Genomic DNA, 13,605 nt, shown 5'->3' on the forward strand with positions numbered 1-13,605 from the left:
GGTACGTACGAGTTCATGATAGTTCGTAACAATTGTTACAAGTCATCATCATTTGGCGCAACACAGTACAATGCAAGCTGAACGTGAACTTTTTATTTTGACCAATATTTTCTTTATTACTTCACTTTTGTTAATATGTTTATCAAAACATAGAGAATTGAAAAATCTTTCAGAATTATAGATTCAAAGTATTTTAAGATTCATATTTTTTTTTTTACTCTAAAATATTACCAGGGACCCAATAGTTCCATTAATCAGGTTATTTCTCTTAGTATGTTATATTCCAGCTGGTATTAGTATCTTCAGGTATGTTAAACGTTGCTCCAACGTGCAAATGTTTCTGCTGTGCTTACGTCTTCAAATTATTTATATCTTATGTATGTGATATCGTTGTTAAAATGTAAAAGATTTGCGATTTGTTGGTTGGAGACCTTACGGTCTACAAGTAACCTGGTTATTGCTCAATTTTAATAGTTATAATTATGTATCAAATTGTATTAAATTTGTTTTATTTGTGTTTAAATGGCAGAGAACTAAGTATCGCCAACTTATTCCTCCAAGCTAATAATTTTTTAATTATTCGTCAGATTATAGTTTTTAAAAAGTAATTATATAGAAAAATGTATTTCTTTAATATATTTCATCATTTCATTTCTATGAACAGTTATGCTAAAGAATTTTTCACTTCACAGTTCATTTGTTCATACGGTAGTACCGTTTCTACGGTACGCAATTAACATTTTATCAAATTGCAACTATTTTATTATTTTTATCAAAGTAATACGAGTGTAATTTTATTCTATAGCTATTATCTTTAGTTTATTCAAAATTAAAATATTGATTTAACGAAACGACTACATTTTTTATAATTATTTCAATCTAAGTTTTCTAAGTTTTTCATATCCGAATTGCGATTGCTCGATCCTCATGGCCGAAGAGCCATTTTGCATTTCGATTTTATGCATTTTTCCCATATAAAGTGTGTTCGAAATTGGATGAAAATGTTTGCACCGTCAGCAAAAAATGTGAAATTAAAGCTCAATTGAAAGCCTGTCTTAAAGAAAAACAAGCTCATTTCGGTGAAAATCCTCTCGATTGTGGAAAACTAAACTAAAATACAGACAGATCTGGCCCGCAAATATGTGAGCGCTCCATCCGCCAGCGTTCTAAGTGAACAATTGTTCAGTGCAGCCGGCCTTATATACGAGCCTCTAAAAACTCGCCTCATGGGAGAAAAGGTAGCAAAATTACTTTTTTTTTTTACTTAAATAAGCGCATTTTGAACTTTGACTACTAGATTAAAACACTGTATAGGTTAAGCACTCCTTCAATGTTTTAATAATTTACAAAATTTTTAAATATTAAAAACAATGACTTAAGTTGATTATAGCTTTTTTAATCTTATTCCTAACAATCGCATTCCGAAAATTTGCATTCACATTCGCATTCGCCAATGTGAAAAATATGACATTCGAAACATCCCTAGTACATACACATGCTCAAGAAAGAATGTTACTCATACGCCATGTAGGTAAGCGTATCAGTAAAATTTCCTTTTTAAAGTTTGAATATTTCAAATGAAAATATGCGTACAGATCCTTAATCTACAACCCATAATTAAGTTTACGTTTATCGGCGTTTTTTGTGTCATTTTAGCGTTCCTACAGTGTTATTGAAATTGTTGTACACTGGGTTTTTTGTGCGCACATTGAAAACAGCTCTGCTGGCATATACGAGGGTAACCATCATGAAAGTTTCCGGAAAAACAGAAAGAATACAAATTTAATGTACACGCGTACATATACGGTTTCAGGCGGTATTAAAAGACTAGTGTGTTTTCGCGTGTTGGTCTGCTCAGGCCGTCTGAAAAGACAAGTGTGTGCAGACCCAATAATTCCTCGCATAGCATCGATGTTTTCTGCAATAACGGCGGTTGATCGACGTCCTTCGCGGAGTTCAACTGTGGCTTTTGATGGCGTTCTATCGCCAAAGGCCGAATAAATCCGTTAAATGATTTTTTGTTAAGCCGCACTTGAAATTGTAAAAAAATTAAGGCACATTAAACAAGTAGCTGCGGAAGGCTTGTAATTTTGAATTTTTCATTGGAAGTGGCATACGAATTGTCAGTTTTGTTTACTCTGCAGTGCTAAATTTTGTTTACTTTTTTGACGTTTTCGAGTGAAAAAAACAACAACCATATCCACGTAGCTTGTTGTTTTTGTTTCTGCTACCTGACTAATGGGACCAGAGATTTCCATTTTTTCACAAAATTTATATTTTTTTTTGAGACGTGATTAAATCAAAATTTGAAATTTTCATCTGGCGATGTTGTTTAACTCAATAGATGTAAAATTTTCGAAAATCAAAAGGTGACATGCAAAAAATACCGTCGTTTCTGGTAACTTTCAGGGTTACCCTCATATAAGTTCAACTGTCTGCTTAAAATAAGTTTATCTTAGATTTCAGCCATAAGCGCTCTGTCCGCGCGTGCCCTAAGAGACCAAACACTACCCTTCGCAGGGGAAAAGCTCAAGGTACCTCTTAAGACTCGCATTGCTCTAACCGAAATTCGTACTGGTTACCCCTTTCCCTTTGATCTGGCCTCGTCGAAACTATTAAAGGTCTTACTGATTTGTATAGAGTTTTTAACCTGAGCCCATGTAACTATATATGTACAATGTACATATATATTGTACATAAATACATACATAAATGTATAAAAAGTCCAATTTTCAAATATGTAGCGTAGCTCAGCTGTCGACTTGGCAACTACACATTTTTTTGGAATCAATCTCGTCGTGCTAAACATATCCATTTCTTATCCTATTATTTTGAAACCAGACACACATCGAACGCTGCCTCGGCTACAAACTATTTAAACTGAATTTCGGTGAAAGCAATAAAATTATTTGATCAATTTAAACCAAAACGTGTAACCAGAGGCGCACCCAGAAATATATTTTTGGGGGGTTTATACTTCTAAATATTTATATATCATCAGAATATACTGCTAATCCGCTTCAGATAATACGCCCTGCAAGTTTTATGTACAGTATGTAATAAATAAAAAAGAACTGTTTAACTGTTCGTAGTATTTTTTCTTCTTTTATGTATGCCACCGCATAACTTTGAACCGATTTCACTAATTTTTTTTTTTTTTTATCTGAAAGAAGGTACTTGAAGGGTCGACCCGTAATTTGGTTTAAGAGCGAAATACACCACACAAGCGGCTTGTCAAACATTCTTCAAACCTACTTTTCCCATTTCGCCATACACCATGCAAACATGACTCGTTCAAGCAAAGAATTTTAGTTTTCTTCCAGTTCGCAATGCTAAATATTGTGGTTTTCTTTCATTTTCCTCTCTTACGTCCTTACTCGGTGAAAATTTCGTTGCGAATGAGGCGATTTTGCTATACACAACGCAAGCGGTTTGATCAAACATCAACATGGCGGCCAGAAAATCAAAAAATTTTGATTTTTGCTCAAATTTCCCTCAAGCGGTTTGTCAAACCTTCAAACACCCCCATACACAGCACAAATGGCTTGAAGCAAAGGGAAATTTCGCTTGGTTTGTCAAACCGCTTGTGTGGTGTATTTCGCTCTTTAGATCAGATCATTGCACCATGAAAAAAATAACGGTAACCCTAAATTTGTCTATGAGGATTTAAGACGGCTGTGTTTTTTGCTTGAAAATTACTTGTTTAATAAAAAGTTCTATAAACACAAGATGCGCTCAATTTTTAAAAGTAATAAAAAATCTTACAAAAGAATTTTAATATAAATTTATTATTTAATTCCATGTAATTTTTACACTTTATGTTCATGTTCCTCGATTTCTGATTTCAGGTTTTCGTTAGAGATGGTGAGTTTTGCGATTGCCTCATTTTCCATTTCGCTTTCCTTCAAGAAATAATTGTTGATAATATATTTCTTCACAAAACCAGAATTGCCATATTCGCATTTTATTTAAAAAAAATGTAGTAAAAAAAGTACTAAATTTCTTAAGAGCTGCATACCAACTTAAGAAAACTTCACATACTAAATTTTCTTGAGCATTTATTGTACGATACTTGTGGATACTAAGCTAAAGCTTTAAGATACAGTTTGTAATTGAGGTTACCAGCATAAGAAAACTTCACATAAGAACTTTTCTTGCGCATTTCTTGTACGTCATTTTATATGGAGTTTTTGCTTTTCTTGAGAGTTGGATACTAAGCTCAAGCTTTAAGATACAGTTTGTAATTGAGTCTATGAGGTTTGGGGGGGTTTGAACCCCAAAACCCGTCCCTTGTATGCGCTAATGCGTGTACCTATAATAAAACATTTCTAAATGTCGCATACATATGTAATGACAAATACATGTGCATGCATGTATATTTATATAGATTATAATGCACACCTGTGTTGAGCGTGGCGTGCAATGCGTATCCTTAAATTTGTGTAAACTAAAAGTGAAGTTTTATCGATATTCCAACAACGGCCATAGGCGCGATTTCAGTTGTCAAAAAAAAAGTACTGCATAAAATATAGACACGCGGAGACCCAATAACAACCGATTGGGGCACCACTTAAATCACGTGCTTAGTTATAAAAATAAAAGAAGAAAAAACTTGTCGGCATTCGCATGCCAATTGGTGTGTTCATGTTCCAACGAGGTTGTGTGCATATAAGTGCATATGTATTGGTAAGGATAAAATAAGTAAGAATTCTCAAGGCAAAGATCTATGTAAACATAAATTGCAGGTATGTAGATACTACGCTAAATAAATAAATAAAAAGTAAAATTAAATAAATAAAACAAGCTTACATAAATTAAAATAAATCAATATATGTAAATTAAACTAAATATTTAACTACTGGCACATCATAACAAACATAACATACCATATCATAACATTACATAGCATAACATAACATAAACACTCTGGATTTACATAAACCTTGGACAAAAAGATCTGCCCATCATGATGAACGGACCGGAACGAAATTGGGACAGAGTTTGATTACCGTTGCAGGCGGCGGCACTCTCGAAGTGACCCGGCCGTGTCGCAGTCTTTTTGCCAGAGTAGAATCTTAAGGGCTGATGTCCGCTTACTCTACCTTAGTGTAAGCCGCCGTACGTAGCGGGAGCCAGCCACTTCGGACCTTCGTAAGAAAGTGTGCATTGAATGCAGGAGTAGGAGCCTGCATTGCCCCGAACAAGCGCCGATCCGTACGGTATCCGAGATTGGCAAAGTGCAAGTCTGCAACCAGGTAACTGGGTGAGGCGTACTGTCCCCGAGGGTATACCCATTCCTGACTAGTGCGGCTCGGCCCCTACACATAATGTGCTGTTAATCAAGAAACAAATGGAAATTTTAACTGAGAAAAACCAGCAATAGCTATTGCATAATAACTGGGCTGAATCTGTGGAGGAGCTCTGCTACCAAAAGTTCCCAATCCCCTCTTCCGCAAAAGATGTCGCCTACTAGCAATGCAGAAGCAACCTCAACATCAACCGTTGGAAGCTCAACCGCCCTGAAAACAAACTCTCGAACCAACGCGTGGTAGCGCGTGATGAATACCAAAAAGCCACTACGAAGGGAATACAAACAGTTTCACAAGACTGTGCAGCTTCCGCCCTCGTGAAAAACCCCTCAGTGTAAAATGGAAAGGCGTAGTAGAGGATACACCTGGGTGTAACTAGAACGCGTGTTTCGGAAGCAATTGTACTGGAGCTTAGTGGCATAAACCTTATTTTTATTGCAGGCGATTTTAACGCCTGATCGAGAGCTTGGAGTTTCAGACAATTTTTGCGGTGATCTTGTTCTGTTGAACACGCCAGGAATACACACAAATGCTTCTGTCAGAGGGCAGTCAGCTATCGACCTCGCATTCTCAGACCATGCAATGGCAAACCGCACTTCATGAGGGGTAGAAGAGTCTGTTTCACTCATAGTGACCACGTGACTATAATACAGAATTCCAGAATAGAGAGCGGTTGTCAGAATGCACGAGAATGGAAGGGCGCAGCCATTGACGCTGAGGCACTTTCCTTAGTCTGGGAACAAGCTTATTGTACTTAAACATATGTACAGCCTCTGTAAAGGCACGAAGGACGTCTCAATTTGCCTTGTTCCCACCACAGAAGCAAATTAGAAACGAGGAAAGGGTTTTGAATAAATATTTTGCAATTGGCTTCAGAAGATCTCCGACAAACAGTTTGGCTCCCGACGGGCAAGATCTAAGGTTGATACTATAATACTAGTGACAAACATAGCAAGGGAGGTGATCAGCGGAGTGCACGGTCTGCGCTGTCATCACGCTGGACGTCAAAAATGCATTCAATGCAACAACCTAGAGTAATATTCTCTTGTAACTTCGGAATTACAACGTACCGGACTCCGAAGTCAGTGATAGGATCCTGCAGTACGACACAGTAATGTACTCTAGAACGCCATGTACGAGGAGGCTTAAAATTGATAAGGCAAACGTTATCGGATACCCGGATGATACTGAAGTGGCGAACGAACGGCTCGCTAATCTTGAAGCCATATGCAACGATGCAGCAGCGGCAAACAGGAACCATCTAAGAGCAGCTGAACGAATTTGCAGGCACAGTGCTCTTCGGATTGCCTGTTTATACAGAACGGTATCCGAAGATGCAGTTCACGTTACTGCAGAAAAACTACCACTGGATATTTCAGCCAGATAAATAAGCTGTTTGTGCAACAGAAAAGACGTGTGGCCTACACCGGTTCAAAAATTATTTGCGTAAAATTGCGCTATGTAGGAATGGCATTGTAGATGGGATAACTGCTCGTGGGCACGCAAGACCTACAAATTAACCCATCGCATTGAAGAGTGTATTTTAGTAAAAACATGTTGATGTTAATTTCTATCTAACACTAATCCTAAGCGACCATGGCTGCTCTCTGGAATAACTACCAACACCGCTTCCACTTGGCAGACAACTCTTACTGTCCAAAATTGCCCTCACGAGGCTGAAAACGCGGAACATGTTGACTTTTATTGTCACCGATTTAAACAAGACGGAGGAATGCTTGAGGTAGAACTACGATGATACAGAAAATGTACGCATCTAGCCACAAATGGAATGCAGTGCGCACGTCCACAGTGGATAGATAGATAGATTGATATATCCTAATAGCCTAAACCATTCATAGTACTTCACGCAACCCTAGAGATCGCATAAATCTGCCGTCTCCTTCCAACCGTCTCGCATTCGCGAAGCAGGTATAAAGAGTCTCCTCTAGCAGTTCATAGAAACTATGTAGGTCGTTCCTGACCTGATCCCTGTCATATACAGATGACCTTTTAGTCTACAGTGCCCCGTCAGAAAACCTGTTATTATACTTAACCTCTCTTTGGTGAGGTTTATGATTGCTTTTTACTTTGTAAGGTTGTAGCCACCCAATAAGCATTTAGCCTGGCGTAGACCTACGGTGTTAGCTCTGAGTCTGTTGCTCTCCTTCCTGAGTTTTTCCTTGGTTGCGCTAGGTCCGACCGTGAGGAAACGCTCAGGCCCTATAGGAGATGAGGCGATCGCTGATCTGGCTAGACGGTCTGCTTTCTCGTTACTCTCAACTCCTATGTGACCTGTTACCCAAATTAGTCCGACATCATTGTGCTCCGCCAGCAGTTTCATCCTATCAATGCACTCAAGAACCCTCGAAGACGTGACTTAAAATAATGAGAGGGCTTTGAGTGCAGCTTGGCTATCACTCATTATTTGAATTTTCTCACTACGGTAATTCCTACGTAGGCTACAGATTAATGTCAAAGACCTCCACCTGAAAGATACTCTCGTATGCTCCCATGGGTACCGAGAGTTTCAGCCTTGGTCCATAGACATCCCAATGCCGTCTGTATACCCTTGAACCGAGCTAGCTTGTGTATGCCTCTCCATAAAAGAGGTCTCCAAGTTGCCTTGCTGCAAATCTCTACCTTGTATGTCCTCTCTACTGATTTCGGCTTATCATCTCTGGGGTACAAAGCTAGTAGAATCTGAATGCTTAGCTTGTTTCTGTTGCCCGATGATAAGGTTTTAACTCTGCCAAAGCCTTCTCTTGTGAATTTAAGTAGAGTTCGCTTTGCTATGTGACCATTGCTCTAACTATATGGTATACATCCATCCCAGGATCTTAGGGCTGCAGCCACAAGTCTTGCCTGCCAGATGTTTGGACACCATTAGTGCCCTCGTCGTTTTGGAAGTAGTCGAGTCTATGAGTGCCTTCCACAGGAGTTTTGAATCCAGTATTAAGCCAAGGTACTTAACTTCTGTGGCAACGTTAACGGCGACCCCATTAAAATGATATTCCTCATACCTGGAAGTATTCTTCTTCTAGAAAAGTGGGCAATAACTGTTTTGGAAGGGTTGATATTCAGACCCATTCCCAAACACCAACCTCTTGTCAAGTTTACTCCTCTATGAACTATGTCACAGAGAGTACTCACGCGCTTCTCTCTAGCGATAGCCAAAATGTCATCCGCATAACATTGACAGCGCATGCCATTATCATTTAAGGTCTTAGGAAGTCCGTTCGATGCCGATGTTTTCGAGTACCCAGCATGAGAGGTGTTATAGAAAGCCCCTCTATATCAATGAAGGCACTCAGTACTGTTTCACCAATCTCGAGGGCGCCTTGTACTTCCATCGAAAGGGCATACAGTGCAGTGTCCGTTTATTTATTAACTTTGTGGGCATGCTGGTCAGGATGCAAAGGGCCTGTACCTATAGTCATCCTTACCAACCTCAGGTATAAAGGCCTCATCAACCAGCGTACAAGGTTGTGGTATGTGAGCTTAGTGTCCCGCGCGGACCTAGTTAAAAACCGCATAATATAACATAATAAAACAAAACATAACATAAAGTAACATGACATAACATAGCATAGAATGACATAGCATAACGTAACATAAGGAACTTAATTACATAACAAATCAATAAATAAAGTGTAAAATAGCCTTAATAAGTAAATTTTGAAAATAGGTACACAAATAGTATGTATGTATGTATAGTACATAACTGGATATGCCAATCAAAATGCTATCAACATAGGCCCTACACCCTTATGCACAAGAGAGGGTGGAATTAAGAACTGACACTAAGTTTATTTTTACTTACTGCACCCATACATACATACATACATATGTATGTACATACATATGAATCCACAGGCATACTTATTCAGGTAAATAAGCTACTATGTAAGTACATATGTAAATACACTAAAATTCGCATATTTGCTGGTATACTACATACAGTTATACACATGTATGTATGTGTGTGTATAGCTGCAATTTTAGATACGCAATGCAACGTTTTTGACACACATATATATGTATGCGCATATGTAGACCAAAAGCTTGAAGCACTTCGTTTCGCGCTATCAGCGAGCTGTTGGCCCGTTTCAGGTTGTGCAGAACCGTTTGGCTCTCAGTTGTGCGACCTTTTTCGCTGTAAACATTTGTTGCGTGCGCGGTCATCATATAAGCGACGGCAGAGCCACCACAAGGGTTGGAGCGAACTAATGAAACAAGCTTGATGGGCTTAACGAAACCCAGCTACGATAAACTGTACGAAGTTCCAGCAAAACCTCCCTTTGCTATTCAGTCCTGCTTGTAGTTGTTGTACGCAGCGTTGCCGAATTGACGATTTCGTTGTTATTTTGACGTTTTTTTTTAGCTCAATGAGCGTTTTTTATTATACATAGTTTTTCCACTTAATTACATGTGTACATATGTATGTATGTGCAAGATTTGTTAAAGAAAAGGTAATCAAAAAAACAACCATGCATTTATCTAGTTTAGTTATACAACTATATATTTTTTTAATTTAATTTTATGTACATATATTAATTTTTTTCTAGAATTGTAACCAACTCGTTAATTTGCACCAAGGCACATAAATACAGGTAGAAGCCAAAATGACGTTGCTCTCATGAGAACCAAACCTTTAAACTTCAACTTGTTTTTCATTTATTTCCTATATTTCGTTACGCTTTGAATGTCATATCGTTGTTTTTTTTTTTTGAATGTTCGTTAATAACAAATTTTAATTAACATTTGAATTTTTGTAGTGTTGTGCAGTTTATACTTAATGTATGTGTTAAAAATGCAACACCGAAGCGTTGTTTTTTATGTGGTGTTAAATATGAAGCAGATACCATTTAACGTGCCTCAATGTCCTTCGCGTAAAGAGCGTTGCGAAAGCAGCTGTGGGCCAGAGCTACAGCGAAATGCCTTGCTGTGCGTTAAACATTTTAAAGCAGCAGATTTCATAAATGCACCGGGAGGTACAGGAAAAGCACGTTTGATGCCAAGTGCTGTTCCTATGACCCTTATGCCGGAAAGTCCCTCCAACAACACTGCAACTCATAAATTAAAAACATAAAACAACATACAAATTAACAAATTTTAACTAAAGAAAAATAAATAAATAGAAACAAAACTTCAAATTTACTCAAAAACGTCAACCAGCGAAATGTAATTTTTTATTTTTCCTTACACACGCTCATTTTTATTTTTACTCTCCCGAAAACTTTGACTTTTGTAGGTTTGATGTCAATTTGGCTTCTACCTGTTTTTATTGTACCATGAATTTGCACTGCTTACACTCATTTCAAAGATATAGAAAATTAGCATAGGGAATTGGTTCAGTAAAGATTATCTGTCATTAAAACTGGATCAAAAACCTCAAACCAGTGGAGTTCAACAAATTAAAAGCAGTTGTGTTCTAAACTGTCGTTAAAAAATTGACGTTTTTTTGGTCGAAATTACGTTTTTTTAGGGTAAATTGACGATTTTTCAGCGAAATCTTTTGGCAACGCTGGTTGTTCGTATGTTTGTGTGCGACCATCGCCGATTTCGCCGTTGTTTCTGCATGTTTTTATGCGTCATTTTTAGCATTCGTTTGGTTATTGGCGCTGTTTCCTTTTATTGTTGCTTTGCTTTGCGTTTCGAGCGCTTTTCCTTATTTAGCTCGTGAACTCTCTCGCACGCTCTCTCACTTCCTCTATGCCTTAGTATGGCCTTGCTGAATTTGCTTTCGCCGCCACCTAACTTGGCCCTGAGAATGTAGTCCATAGGTAGCCCATTTACAAATGCTTGCCTCGGCAATAGCGCAGTGACGAAATGACCCGTTCCACGGCGATGAAGGAAATTTGTAAATAAGTATATGAATGTGCATACATAAATACATAGAGTATGGGGATTTATGCCTGCATGTATATACATATGTATGTGTACATTTTTTTGGCCATGTTTTATTATCAGCATTGCAGAGCTTTGTACTATACTTGCACGCCTTAGCCTGCCTCTGCAGCAGACCAGCCTGCGGAAAAGGCGACTTGTCTACTTACTTATGCATATGCTTTACAGGAGTACTATGTATAAACATGGATTTACTCTTACACGTACATATAAACGGGCGTAGATATTGCTAAATCTCCTTGCACATACACATCGAATACATAAGTTTTTGTGTAACTTTCGATGTTGCCTTCATGGCCGTTTCCTTTGATTTCTGCTACACTCACTGCCCCAGCCCCCAGCCTTAGCAGACTGCTGCGCACTTACTTGTTGCTATTTCGGGTTCTTACCTACATACTACACTTTGTGGTTTTGCTACCATTATTATAGCTTTTCGCCTAAGCCACATACATTTGGGCGTCTCTGCCTGCCGAAAACAAAAGCAAAAACAAAAAAAAACACATCTTTTACTATGCGGCATGTGTGTGCATATGCGCTTATACATATGTACATATGTAGATTTGTATGCACTTATGCAAACGCACATACATATCAAGCTACATGTGCAAATACATACATACCTAATGGTACACTACATAGTCCTGAAGTGTATTACGTATGCAGCTTAGCCTTCCGAAAGTCGATCTGTTTCTATAAATGTATTCAAGGAAACTAATGGCATGAAAGCCACTCCTAATTCTAAGTATGTATGTTGTTGGAATGTTTTTAGAAGGGATTTGAATAGATATTTTTTGTAAGAAATTGAAATAATGTGAATAGAGCATTAAGCAAAAACGATAAAAGATTATTGTAAGCTGTTGATTTTTTTTCGTTGCATACTTTTGCGTGCTCTATGGCAATCACGAGTTTCATAGAGCTCATGCAAACACAAAAAAAAAGAAATGTCGATGGGGCGTATGAGTAACTTTTTCCGTTTGTCTTTATTCGCACATTGGAAATGTAAATTGTGCAGCAAATATTGTAAGTAGCGTAAGTTTTTTTTGATGGAATACGTTTTAGAAATGTACCTACATATATTGAAGGGTTTTTAGAAAGAGTTAAAAAATGTATGTCCTACGACTATGCAAATTTTAAATTTGGCTTACAAATAAATCTTTGCAAAGTGAACGGAAGTTCTTAATTGAAAAATCCGAGTTCGAGTGTCGGTCAGCGAAATTTATTCTTTTTTTAATTTACGTTTTCTCTTTTTAATTAATTTTGTTTTTATAATAATTTAATTTTTTTATTTTTTATATTTTATATATAAATAAATACATATTTTTTAATTTCATCATACATTTTTTAATTTCAAATAATTTATATTTTTATTTTTTAATATTTTTTCTCCGTTAATATAAATTTCTTTTAATTTTAGATATTCTTTTAAAAAGAATAATATTTTTTTAAGGAACTTGTTTTATTTTTTTCCTATTTAAATATTTTTTTAGTTTCATTTTCGTTTAATTTTTAGATTTCATTGTTTAAAAAGTAAAGTATTTTTTTTAATGTTATTTTATTGTTAAAAACTTGTTTTATTAACTTGCTTACGTTTAATTTTTAAAAAGAACAAAGGTTCATTTAATTTTTAGGATCCTTATTTATGTTATTGATTGATTTAATTTTATTCCAGCTTAATTTTAGATTTTATTGTTATATAATGAAAAGTTTACATATATATTTTCAATTTCATTTAATTTTTTTTTATATCTTTTTTGTGCCTCATTTTCATTAAATATTTTTTTCTATTTAACATTTTTTTGCTTATTAGTTTTTATTGTTTTAAAAAGAGAAAATACATATATATTAGTTAATTTAATTACATTTTTAAAAAACTTGTTGCTAAAAAGCCAATAGCATAACGCTAAGACTTCCTCGTTAGCAGATCATTCAATTAGTCTTTCAAAAGACAGTAAAGAGCTTTTAAGATAGTTGCCAGATAGTTTTCTTACGAAAGACTGTGGTGAGTTGAAAGACAGTTGCCAGAATTGCCCTGTAAATTTCACTAGTTTACAGAAAAAAATTCACACTGGTTGCCACTATTCAATTCCTATGGAGAATAGCTGGCTAATTCCGAAAATCAAGTTAATTTTTTTACCGATAAGTTTCGAGTTATTTGCGAATTACCGTTATTCAGCTAAAAAAAAAATAGTTCCACTAAATCACGTATATCATACGAAGCAATTGAACAATCTGATAGGCCTGATAGTTTCTAAGAAATTAATAAACAATTCCAGATTTTTTTTTTTTTTTTTATGAAAAGATAAAAAAATTCAAATTTTAACAAGAACCAAATAACAGATTCTGTATAAATTTTTTTTTCATTTGTGTTAAAGCCGGTTCTGTTGCAAGA

The sequence above is a fragment of the Rhagoletis pomonella genome, unplaced genomic scaffold (assembly GCF_013731165.1).
Source record: "Rhagoletis pomonella isolate Grant_MI unplaced genomic scaffold, Rhpom_1.0 Rhpom_scaffold_00008, whole genome shotgun sequence".
NCBI lineage: Eukaryota > Metazoa > Arthropoda > Insecta > Diptera > Tephritidae > Rhagoletis > Rhagoletis pomonella.